Genomic DNA, 12335 nt, shown 5'->3' with positions numbered 1-12335 from the left:
TTAAACATCGTTTTTACCGAGGTTTTTACTCAATATAAAAATAAATTACAACCTTAAGGCCAATTGAGAGTAAGCGTCTTTAAAATTAAAAAAAAGTACGGGCCAAGTAACGATATCTAGGGCTTGACCTGGCCAAAATTATCATCCATTGTCATTCCCCAGCCGTCTTTGACGCCGTTTTTTTTTCAATCGTATTTATACATGGCAGATAAACAATTCTTATATGAAATAGCATTAGTGCCTACAACTTGAACTAAAGAAGACAGTCTGCTTGATAATATACCTTTTTTTATCACACGGTAGGTATATTTTGAATAAATAGTTTAAATTTTAAGTTAAAAAAATATTGGTTGGTTTGTAACATTTAATTTAAATAATTGTAAATACAATATCAAGAAAACTGTTAATCGTTTTAATGAAAAAGTTATTTTTCGTTAAATAAAATAAATTAAGGTTGCCTATAAATATTTACAAAATGCATAAAAGTACATAACTTTGGTATGTACCTGAATTAAAAGCTTTATTTATCGAAGTACGAACCCATCTGAAGCTCAGAAAGGTGTACTTAGGGTCAAAAAATTGTATCTCAGACGTTTCAATAGGGTCCTATTTTCAACACTTCTTTATAAACCCTCGTATTCACGTCAATTCATGGAAATATTAAATTTCCAAACTTACAGTATCTTTATTTCAAACAAATATAGGGTAGTAGCTTTGGTAGTAGATATTATAAAATTGATCAAATTTGGCAGCAGCATACACATAAAAGTATGTAAGTAGACACTCGCCTGACGATGTAAAAATAGTGTCAAAAAACAGCTCCCAGTACAGGCCTGTCTGAGTGCATTCAAAAATTCGACAAAAACTTAGCCCGTGCATCGAAAACACGAGCCCAACTTCTAATTACCCGATGGTAAATAATGATTACCCGAATATCGTAAGGCTGCATTCGTACACCCTTTCGTCCAAGGACACACGTAACAACAAAACTGTCACAAGTAACTCACCAAAATGAGGTTAATCCTGTTAGTGTTCACCTCGATATGATGTTGGGTGGATGTCCCAGGACTCCACAAGCACCCAGCACGAGCATTTTGCCAAGTTCTACTTAGTTTAAGGTTAATATCAACAAACAAAAACAACTTTGTTTTAATTTAGAATAGGGCGAAGCTTCACGTACGCGCACGGTCTCGTCGAACTAACGTCGATGGTCTGCGCCTGCGCAAGACCTGTCTCCAGCTGATTAAGTACTTAAAAAAATATGTATTTTATTTTTAATACCGTTATGCTGGTTGCATTTTGGTAAAAAAGGGATGATTTACAAAAATATTTGCGTTCGCTTCTCGGCGAACCGACCCGTTTCGCATCGATATTTCTGCCCTTTAACCGCATGAAAATCGAAAAGAGGGCCGTGTAAATTTTCTTGTTCTTAATAAAATCAATAAAATGTGGTTTGGGTACTTTTGTCATTTTGTCCAAATTTTCGTTAATTTCTCATAAGTAATAAATTCTGAGTAAAATGGAATTAACATGTCTTTAATAATTTATTCTTTACCTATGTAATGAATGCCAAACTTTCGGGGTACCTATCATATATTTCTTTAGATAATATAAATGAAAGGGTAAAGAAAAAAAAACGACGATGTCCATTTTTTATAAGAATTTTTTAATTAATCAACTTAATCAGTAGAGAATACCTACTAAACACAATATGCTAAATTATTGTAATTGAATATATTAAACGATGTCCAAATAATTTATTTATTTATTTATTTATACTCCCTACAAACACAATATCAATAATTGTAATTACATACAGAGAGTTGACCACACTTAAGCTTAAAATTTACAAAAGAATGAAAACAACACTACTACAGAAGCATACTCGAGATGTATGGTCTCACTAACGTGCTAACGTGAACGTAACATACAACTTTACTATGCTCGACATATTGACAAAATTCTTTGAATTTCTTATCACAAATCCTAGTACCCTATAGGCTTTACTTATCGTGTGATTGTAATGAGCATTAAACTTTAGATTTGACTACATGACGACTCCAAGATCCCTGAACTCGCCCTTTCTACACAAAATGGTGTCATCTACACGATAGTTGAAATTTATCGGTATTTGTCTTCGCGTGAGAGTGGTGTAGAACCGCATTTATCTTTATTTAGTGACATTCTATTGGTTATAAACCATGCATTTACTGCAGTTATATCTTCTTGTAGAAGAAGGCAATCCTCCTTTCCATGGACCGTCCTAAACATCTTAAAGTCGTCAGCAAAAATTAAACATGATGAGTGTTTAAGGCAACTTGGTAAATCGTTGATAAATATTGCGAACAGTAAGGGGCCCAAATTACTCCCCTGTAGCACCCCTGAGGTGACAGATATACAATCTGAGAGACAACTCCCTACCCTTACTCGTTGGGTTCTATGTGACAAATAAGACTGCATCAGTTTCAGAGCTGGGAGCGAGAATCCCGCCATTCCCAACTTTCTCAGTAAAAGACCATGGTCCACCCTATCAAATGCCTTCGCACAGTCTGTCATAACTGCATCGAGCTGATGTCCACCCTTGATCGCCTCCGAAGCTGCCTGAGTAAAAACTAATAAGTTAGTGCATGTGGACCTGTCTGTCAAGAAACCATGTTGCTGATTTACGAACAAGTTTGAAAAATGCAGAATGATGTCTTCATACAGTAATGATTTAAATATTTTGGCTACAGAATTCAATATACATATCGGGCGATAGTTCTCTATATTTCTATTATCTTTAGCTTTAAAAATAGGTGTTACAATAGAATTTTTTAACACTTTAGGAAATATATTTGATTCTAGACATAAGTTAAAAAGATATGTTAAAGGGTATGCCAGCTCATCCATACATCCCTTAAATATATAAGAAGGAATATTATCCTCCCCAGTAGCCTTCTTAGGTTTTAGTCTTTTTATACTGTTCCTAACTGAAATTTCTGATATTTTGGAGAATTTAAAGCGACCCAATTGGTTCAATTCAACCAAATTGCAATCAGTAGACATCTGGTAGACAGAACTGAAAAACTGTGCGAAAGCATCCGACATGACATCCGGCGCAGTTAACAATTGTTCCTCATATTTCATTTCAGAAGGAATGGACCCCCCCTGATTTTTAGATTTCATGTAAGCCCAAAAAGAGCTGCGATCATCATTAATGTTGGTTTCAATTAGATGTTGGTATTCTCCACCCTCATGCTTAATCTGGTCTTTGATTAGTTTTCTAAGCTCAGAATATTTGCGTTTAGTATTTAGGTCAGCCCCAAACCTTTTGACCTTTTTGTGCAATTGGTTTTTTTTATGTTGGCCTTCAATTCTACATAGTAAAACCTTGGGTATTTATGTTTATAATTTTGAACTATACGCATACTATACCCTGTGATCGAAAAAAAAACGGCGTCTAGTGGGTTTGGAAATGACGATCGATGACATTCCCCACATAATTTTACCTATAAAATGACCGCGATCCTCATTTCATAGGCATCGCTAACGCTGTTTTTTTTCGATCATACAGTATTTTTTGTATCTTTAACATGGTACTACAATATGATCGAAAAAACGGCGTCGGCGATGGCTATGAAATGCAGATCGCTGTCTGTTTTATTTTATATGTAAAATTATAATGGGGAGTGTCATCGATCGTCATTTCCAAGCCAACTGGACGCCGTTTTTTTCTCCTTACCTTTCAAATTATTTAATAATATTATATAAATAAATCATAATAATTTCTTCATAATTCTTGAATTTAAATTTTGTTTAGCTCACTTACAGGTTCTACGATTGTTATAAAAATAAAATGAAAGTGTGTAAATTTATGTCAGAAAATATGATTATTACATGATGAGCAGTGGCGGATACAGAGGGGTGGCCCGGCCCCCCTAAAATTTATAAATTGGATTAAATATTAAGCTTTTGGGTTAAAAATCGCGCCCTAAAAAGCATATTCTACATTATTTTTTATTTGGCCCCCCCCTAAAACAAATTCCTATATCCGCCCCTGATGATGAGGACTCACATGAATACTGATATGATAAATCACTGATGTTAGAAGTATTAGAAAAACAGATTAAATAAAAAAAAATGAGAAAAATAAATCTAGAAAAGCAGTTTAAAAGAAATTGATGTATTTTCGTATTGAAGTAATTCTATTCTTCAGTAACCTATAATAATTTCTTATTACAGCTGGAATTTATCCTTTTATGGGTAATGTGATTTTTTAATATTGTTATAGATGTCAACGCAAAAAAATAATAGTATTCTTAATTTTAGGTCTAGCTTATAGATTATAATATAATTGAATATACGGGGGTGTTATGATAAATTATTAATTTTATCAGGAACGATTTCAGCACTTCTACGTTTTTTTTAAACTTAACATGTAATTTGGATATTTAATTTATTCAGTGCTAAATTTTAACTAATTAGCTTCTCAAAAGAGTCAATTACGTATTACTTCACTATACAGGGTGGTCCGAACTATATTCCGGAAACTTCGGCGGCATATTCTGCAGAAAAAAATGAGCAAAGAAGTTCGTATAAATGTACGCCATTAAATGCTTAGTTTCGGAGATACAGGGTGTAGCAGTTTCATTTTTATTTCGATTTTTTCCAAATAATTTCTGAAGTAACGTCAATATTTAGATGAAAATGGGTGTCTGGAAGTTTTTTGATATGAGAAATTTGATTTTGATGTCAATATGACTCCTATTTGTATTGGGCGCCATCGCCACCTACATGTGTTTTAACTGTTTTAAAGAGTAATAACTTTTCATCCGTACCCGTATAAAACTACTGAGTGGAAAAATTTACATTTCCGTGACTTTTTACGAAAAAATGTCTCTTGATAAAAATCGCTATGAGTAACCGTTCTGAAGATATTTAGAACGGAAATAGTCAATACATGTCATTATTGACAAAAAATAAACACGTTGAGTAGATAGTTAATTGACTGAAATACTGAAATAATAAATTTGGGAAATGCATATTTTTTTTTATATTAATCATAAATTTTTCTGCGAAAAAATGATGATATAACAGTTTCTGTTGAACTTTTGGCACAAAAACACTTCTATTTAGTCAACATTTTTAATTTATATCAATGATGACAGGTATTGATAATTTCGGTTCCAAATATCTCGAGAACCATTACTCGTAGCGATTTCACCAAGAGACCTTTTTTAGGTAGAAAACGTCGTAAATGTATATTTTTTTACTCAGTAGTTTAATACAGTTACCGACGAAATGTTATTATCCTTCAAACCAATTAAAAAATATGTAGGTGGCGCCCTCTACAAGTAGGAGTCATATTGACATCAAAATCAAATTTCTCATGTCAAAAAACTCTCCGACACGAATTTTCATCCAAATATTGACGTTACTTCATAAATTATTTGAAAAAAATCGAAATAATGAAACTTCTACACCCTGTATCTCTGAAACTAAGCATACGAACTTTTTTACTTATTTTTATCTGCAGAATATGCTGCCGAAGTTTCCGGAATACAGTTCCCCGGACCACCCTGTATATAATTTTTCAAAAATCCTTAAATAAAGAAATTGAGAACGGACAAATCCGGAGATTTGGAAGCTCATCGTATTAGACGATATCACCATATACGTCAAATAAACACAATACACATTTTACAATGATGTGATAGGTTCTAAATAAAACTAAAACAATAATTTCCAATATATATTTCTCTACAAACCATTATAATAATGTTTAAATACAGTAACCAGGGGTTAACATATACCTTGTATCATATATTGTCGAATATTTTTGATCCTTAAACCAAATTTCAACCTTTACACTTTAATATCAGCCTAATAATCCTGCACATTATTAACGAAATTAATTAACGTATATTTGTATAATTAATTATATAGGTAGTTATTATTTAATATATCCATATGAATAAATATTCCACATATAAGGTTATGTAAGTTTATATATTGCACTATAACTAATTCTTTCTCATGAAGCAAAAATAAGTATATTTTTGAAAAACGCGTTAGTACAGACTTCATTTCCGTATGATCGAAAAAGAAACGGCATCCCGTTGCCTTGGAAATAAACATAGATAACATTCCCCATATAATTTTACATGTAAAATGACAGCGTTCTTCATTTCATAGCCATCGCTGACGCTGTTTTTTTTCGATCATATTGTATAATCGCAAGGCAATCAACAATCAGAGGATTGACATTGACATTGAATTGAATTTTGCATATATGTCTCATATCCGTTATATTTGAGAAGGAATTAGTCATGTTTAAATATAATAATTGGCTTCCAATATTAAGTGTGACTTGCTAGGAGACATATTTCTTATAAAATAAAATGTATTATACAGTGCGTTTATTTCTTCGTGCTTCTATTAACATTATATATATTATAACACTATTTTTACATCTGCTATAGTCTGCCCATCGATTCAGGAAAGATTTCGACAGTTGAAATCCAAAAAATGACAGAAAATACAATTTGTCTGTGAATTAATATGACGGACAGAACTGTCACTGTCAGAGAACAGAACACCCCGTTGGACAAAATATCATTAGGTCGTGTTTGAAATCTGCAGTTATGAAATTTGGGATAAAAAACTTTGGTTTTTAGCATACCTAACAAAAGATTGAAATAAAATGTCATAACTGCGACTAAAGAGTATTAAACAAAAAAGGAATTTGTCTTGACAATTATTAATCCAACTGTATTACAAACATATTAAACTAAACGCACTGTATTAAAGCTACATTTGATAAACTGTATGCGGCAACAAATCCCTGCCTTTGGAGGTAGTTTATTTCTTAGGAACAATTTCATAATAATTGCTGACGTACCGTATGACCAAACATTATTATGATCAAGAGGGCTTTGGATGTTGAGAAATAAATCCTCTCATGACAGTAAGTTATATTAGAATAGTATGGCCGACTTGATCATAAAATATTTTCATTGCATGGTAGTATTTATATGTGTATATAATCATACTTCAACAAGAACAGGCTTTTTCTATAACTTGGTAATAATGATATAAGAATGAGAATACCAGAAAAAATTTTGGTAATTATTGGGAAAACTGGAAATCGTCCGATTTTTACCAAAGTGGGTATACACCCTATTTTGAGGTCGTACATTACGAATCTGAACTTTTTTCTTGGCGGTCTCTTACCGTTTTTAGAAAAACGGAAAATTATTTCAACATCAAATTTTTTTTAATTTCTCATATTTTTAAGGTTTTCTATCACATATTTTGTTAGCTATTCAATAAACAATGATGTTATTGCTATTTTCTGTTACTTTTTAACGAATTCTATGCATAATAGAGGAAAATTTGCTAAAATAAATTTATAAACAATCTGAAAATGTTGAGTTATGTGTTTCTGGCATTTAAAGCAACGTTGCCAATGCTAAATCTAAATTTAGCGTGTTTTTTCGCTCATTCTGGGATTACGAAAGGCGGTCGCCAGAAGAACGGCTCCTGCCCATATTTGCCATTTTACCAATGAGATCTGACTATTTATAACCATGAAGTTGCACGAAAGAGCTTTGATTGCATTGGTTACAACTTCCATGCGGAGGGTGTTGGAAATCTTTTGTTGTTATATTATATCAAAAAAAGATTAACCCCCTCCGCAAAGAAATGCAACCAATGCAATCAAAACTCTTTCGTGCAACTTCGTGGTTATAAATAGTCAGATCTCGTTGGTAAAATAGCAATTATGGGAAGGAGCCGTTCTTCTGGCGACCGCCTTTCGTAATCCCAGAATGAGCGAAAAAACACGCTAAATTTAGGTTTAGCATTGGCAACGTTGCTTTAAATGCCAGAAACACATAACTCAACATTTTCAGATTGTTTATAAATTTATTTTAGCAAATTTTCCTCTATTATGCATAGAATTGGTTAAAAAAGTAACAAAAAATAGCAATAACATCATTGTTTATTGAATACCTACCAAAATATGTGATAGAAAACCTTAAAAATATGAGAAATTAAGAAAAATCCGATGTTGAAATAATTTTCCGTTTTTCTGAAAAACGGTAAGAGATCGCCAAGAAAAAAGTTCAGATTCGTAATCTACGACCTCAAAATAGGGTGTATACCAATTTTGGTGAAAATCTGACGATTTCCAGTTTTCCCAATAATTACCAAAAGTTTTTATAAAATGACATCTAGAAGCATGACGTCAAATTAAGTTAAAAATGATTTCTTGCTAAAAAAAATAAAAAGTGTTCTGATGCATCGATTAAATAAGGACATAAAATAAGGACATAAAGGGGTCTCAAAGATTACTGTCAAAAGAGGTAAGTTTCTCATTGCTTTTTTTATTTATTACAACTGATTGTTTTTATTTTTACTACTGTAGAAATGATTGGATATAGATTTCAAAACTTTACCGAAAAGGAGTTTGAAACCATGAATAAGACAATTCAACATGCGAAGACAAAATATGAAGGATCCAAAAAATCAATTAAAATATAAGTTTGCTTTTCCTTCTACATACATTTAATGTTATACTTTCCTTTTGTATTTTTGAATAAGAAATATAAAATAATGTTTATACTGTACCTATATATTTTGTATTATTTCAGACATTCAACTTTAAGATTTTTTTTAGAAATTCGACTCGGAAGTTAGAGTTGAGTAATTCCTTATTTAATGAGCAGCCGAAAAGATCAGTAAGTTCTCAGTACTTGACAGTATTTTTGATATTTTTGAAACAAGTAAGTGATAAATTTCTAATTTTTATTTGTTTTTTTTTTCAATTTGTTTGACAAATTCGACTTTCTTGGTAGTGATATATTTACCGAGCATTTTTAATTTTTCTAAGTCAATGGATATAGAGATATACCTACATATTTTTATCAATATTGTTTATGTTTTTCGTCAATACAATATTAGTAAAAGTATATTATACCTATGTGAAAGTTCACAATTTAATACTCATTAATGTTTCTGTTGATTATAACCTATTACTGATGTATTATTGTTAACATAAAATTGCTAATGTTCGCAAGAAAAAACTGTTTCATTTATTGATAAGTAAATATTAAAAAATAATTTTTATATTTTCCCTCTGATGAATGAAATGGTTTTTTAATGCAAACATTATCTATTTTTTGCTATATTATTTTAGCAATACGTCAGTTAATTATAATTAATAATATAATTTTACCAATATTGTATTGACGTAAAATTAACGATATTGCTAATACATCCCAAATTAGTACTTTCTTGAACGTTACGTTAGCAACGTTTCAATAATATTTTGAAATGCAACCTTGCACTGCAATGTTATTAGGCGGAAGATTAAGCTACCCTGAAACCTGGCATAAACCTCCCGACAATGAAAAAAGCAATGTTACACCTTGCTTTGCGAGGTTTTGGCAATGTTCCAGCAATAAATTTTGCTTGTTGGGAAGCCACTGCTGACAATTAGTCTCTATTGGATTCACGCAGCAGTATTTACAGAAAATAACTATTTTGTTTTGTAGACTTTCTTACAGTGGCGAAATGCCCATAGGACTTTTTTGGAGAGATGAATCCGGCACAGAGGTATAGACATTTTTTCACACATATTATTCAAAAAATGATTTGAAATAAAGTTTTATTTCAAGCTGACCAATAAATTAGAAACAGTAAAGTAAATTAATTAAGTTTGTATCCTAAATTTATTTCTAATTTGATAATTATATGAAACGTTATAAAAAAAGAGATATAGCGAAATCAGAAAATTAATTTATTTAACATTTCTTTACATTTTATCATTTCAATAATACTAAAATCGATACATCGTAATCTTTAAACACAAATATCTTGAAAACCGTTTACCTTTTCGAACTAAACGAAGAGCACCTGTTTTACGTAAAAAAGTTCTAGCTTTTTATATAATTTGTTGAAATTACTGTATCTATAAGGATAAAAGAAGTACCATCAGTAGTAATCTCTACCCTAATGGAAAGTACTAGTAGTAGGAACTTTTTGTTTTATTTTTATCTGTAGAATCACCCACCAAAGTGAGATACACTATTTCTTGACACCCTGTATACAGGGTGGTCCGAAATGTATTCCGGAAACTTCGGCAGCATATTCTGCAGATAAAAATAGGTAAAAAGTTCTTATAAATGTATGTCCTAAAATGCTTAGTTTCGGAGATATAGGGTGTACAAGTTTCATATTTATTTCGATTTTTTCTAAATAATTTATGAAGTAACATCAACATTTGGATGAAAATTGGTGTCTGGGAGTTTTTTGAAATGAGAAATTTGATTTTGATGTCAATATGACTTCTACTTGTAGAGGGCGCCACCTACATATTTTTAACTGGTTTGAAGAGCAATAACTTTTGGTCCGTACCTGTATAAAAGAAGTGATTAAAAAAATATAAATTTACGACGTTTTCTACGTAAAAAAGGTCTCTTGGTAAAAACCGCTACGAGTAACGGTTCTCGAGATATTTGGAATCGAAATTATGAATCATCATTATGAATCATCATTGACATAAATTAAACATGTTAACTAAACAGTTGAATCTAAACAGTTAAATTTGAAATGTTTTTATGTAAAAAGTTAAACATTAACTGTTTTATCATCATTTTTTTCGCAGAAAAAATTATGATTAATTTAAAAATATAAAAATTTTCCAAATTTATTATTTTACTTAAATAACTACCTACTCAACGTGTTTATATTTCGTAATAATGACATGTATTGACTATTTCCATTTTAAATATCTTGAGAACGGTTGCTTGTAGCGATTTTTACCAAGAGACATTTTTTACGTAAAAAGTCACGGAAATGCATATTTTTTCACTCAGTAGTTTTATATAGGTACAGACGAAAAGTTATTATTCTTTAAAACAGTTAAAACATATGTAGATGGCGCCCCCTACAAATAGGAGTCATATTGACATCAAAATCAAATTTTTCATCAAAATATTCTTAGGTACCAATTTTCATTCAAATATTGACGTTACTTCAGAAAATATTTGGAAAAAATCAAAATAAAAATGAAACTTCTACACCCTGTATCTCGGAAACCAAGCATCTTAGGACATACATTTATACGAACTTCTTTGCTTGCAATTCGGACCACCCTGTATATGTATAGGGTAAGTCTTAAATAAGTGCAAATATTTTGAGTGCTGGTAGATCTCGATAAAAGAAACATATTTTCTCTTTACCGTTTTTCAAATAAATCCAAAATAACGAAGTTATATTACCTTGAAAATTTCCAAAAAAATATTTTCTGCTAAAATTTTGAAAACCACTGGATCTTTTCTGGATTTGCTTTCTTAGCCGCCAATTATCCGAGGTAGAGTAGAGCCCACATTATATCGGATAATCGAGAGGCTACTGTATATACAAAATTTTATATAACAAAAATCTAACACCAGTAAAGAAAAACCAAATCGAATCTAACACATCATTGTGTCTTCTAGGAAAAAGAATCAGCTCAAAAATTACTGCATTAGTTATTAAATTAGTTATTTTATTTTTATCACGCTATAAAAGTACAGAAGTTATAGGAAAAACACTGTTCAGAAAACGCTTGGCTGTAAAACAAAATAATTAATGTCACACTTACACTACATAATATTATATTATAAACAAGTTAAACCACAATATACTTTCTATGCAAAATATATATATAGAACAATATACTTATACCTATCGTTAAAATACCTGATGATGGATTAAATTTTGTACCGCATTTGGACGCAAAACTCCAATTTCGAATGAAAAATAGAATTTAGATTGAAACCTTTGATGCCACAAAAGAAAATTACATAAATTAACCACATACCCATATACTGCCATACCTATTTATTTTTTGTAAAATGTCTACACTTTTATACAAAGTTGTTCAACCAAAAAAAAATCACTTGATGTTTCAAGGAGTGTATTTATTTTCCCCTTCGTCTAAGGTAAAAAAAAGAAGGAAACTTTAAAATATAGAAATTTATTTAAAGGAACGTTTTAACTCTTTTTCCCATATATGTAAGTCTATTTGTGATGATATATCCAGACCCTGCAATAATCAACTTGCCACAAAATTATAGACATTACCCACATGAGAGAAGGTTCTATAAATCAACTTCTGCTGTTACCTCGCACGCGTACGCCAATGGGAGTGGCTGAATTGTGTAATTTTCTTTAAATGAAACAAAAGGTCAATATTCGCAGACGTAGTGAATCAATACAATCGGAAATTTATAGAAAAAAATCAGTCTCGTTTTGGAACAAAGTTAATTTCTAAGATACTAATGACAAGTACTTTTTCGTATATATAT

At 31.0% G+C, this 12335-nt stretch overlaps 1 protein-coding gene across 2 annotated transcripts in view; it reads right to left on the bottom strand.

The window, feature by feature from the left end:
• LOC115877501 (extracellular matrix-binding protein ebh) overlaps positions 1-1590 on the bottom strand; it is a 43799-nt gene extending 42209 nt beyond the window's left edge. For both annotated transcript variants that reach the window (XM_030893699.1, XM_030893700.1), the window contains exon 1: positions 1008-1590. The gene's annotated coding sequence lies outside the window, so the exon portion shown is untranslated. The remainder of the gene's footprint in view (positions 1-1007) is intronic.
• Between the last annotated feature and the right edge of the window lie 10745 nt (positions 1591-12335).

This window comes from Sitophilus oryzae, unplaced genomic scaffold, assembly GCF_002938485.1.
Source record: "Sitophilus oryzae breed Bouriz unplaced genomic scaffold, Soryzae_2.0 scaffold_1494_pilon_pilon, whole genome shotgun sequence".
Classification (NCBI taxonomy): Eukaryota; Metazoa; Arthropoda; class Insecta; order Coleoptera; family Curculionidae; genus Sitophilus; species Sitophilus oryzae.
This window is presented reverse-complemented; position numbering and strand designations above follow the sequence as displayed.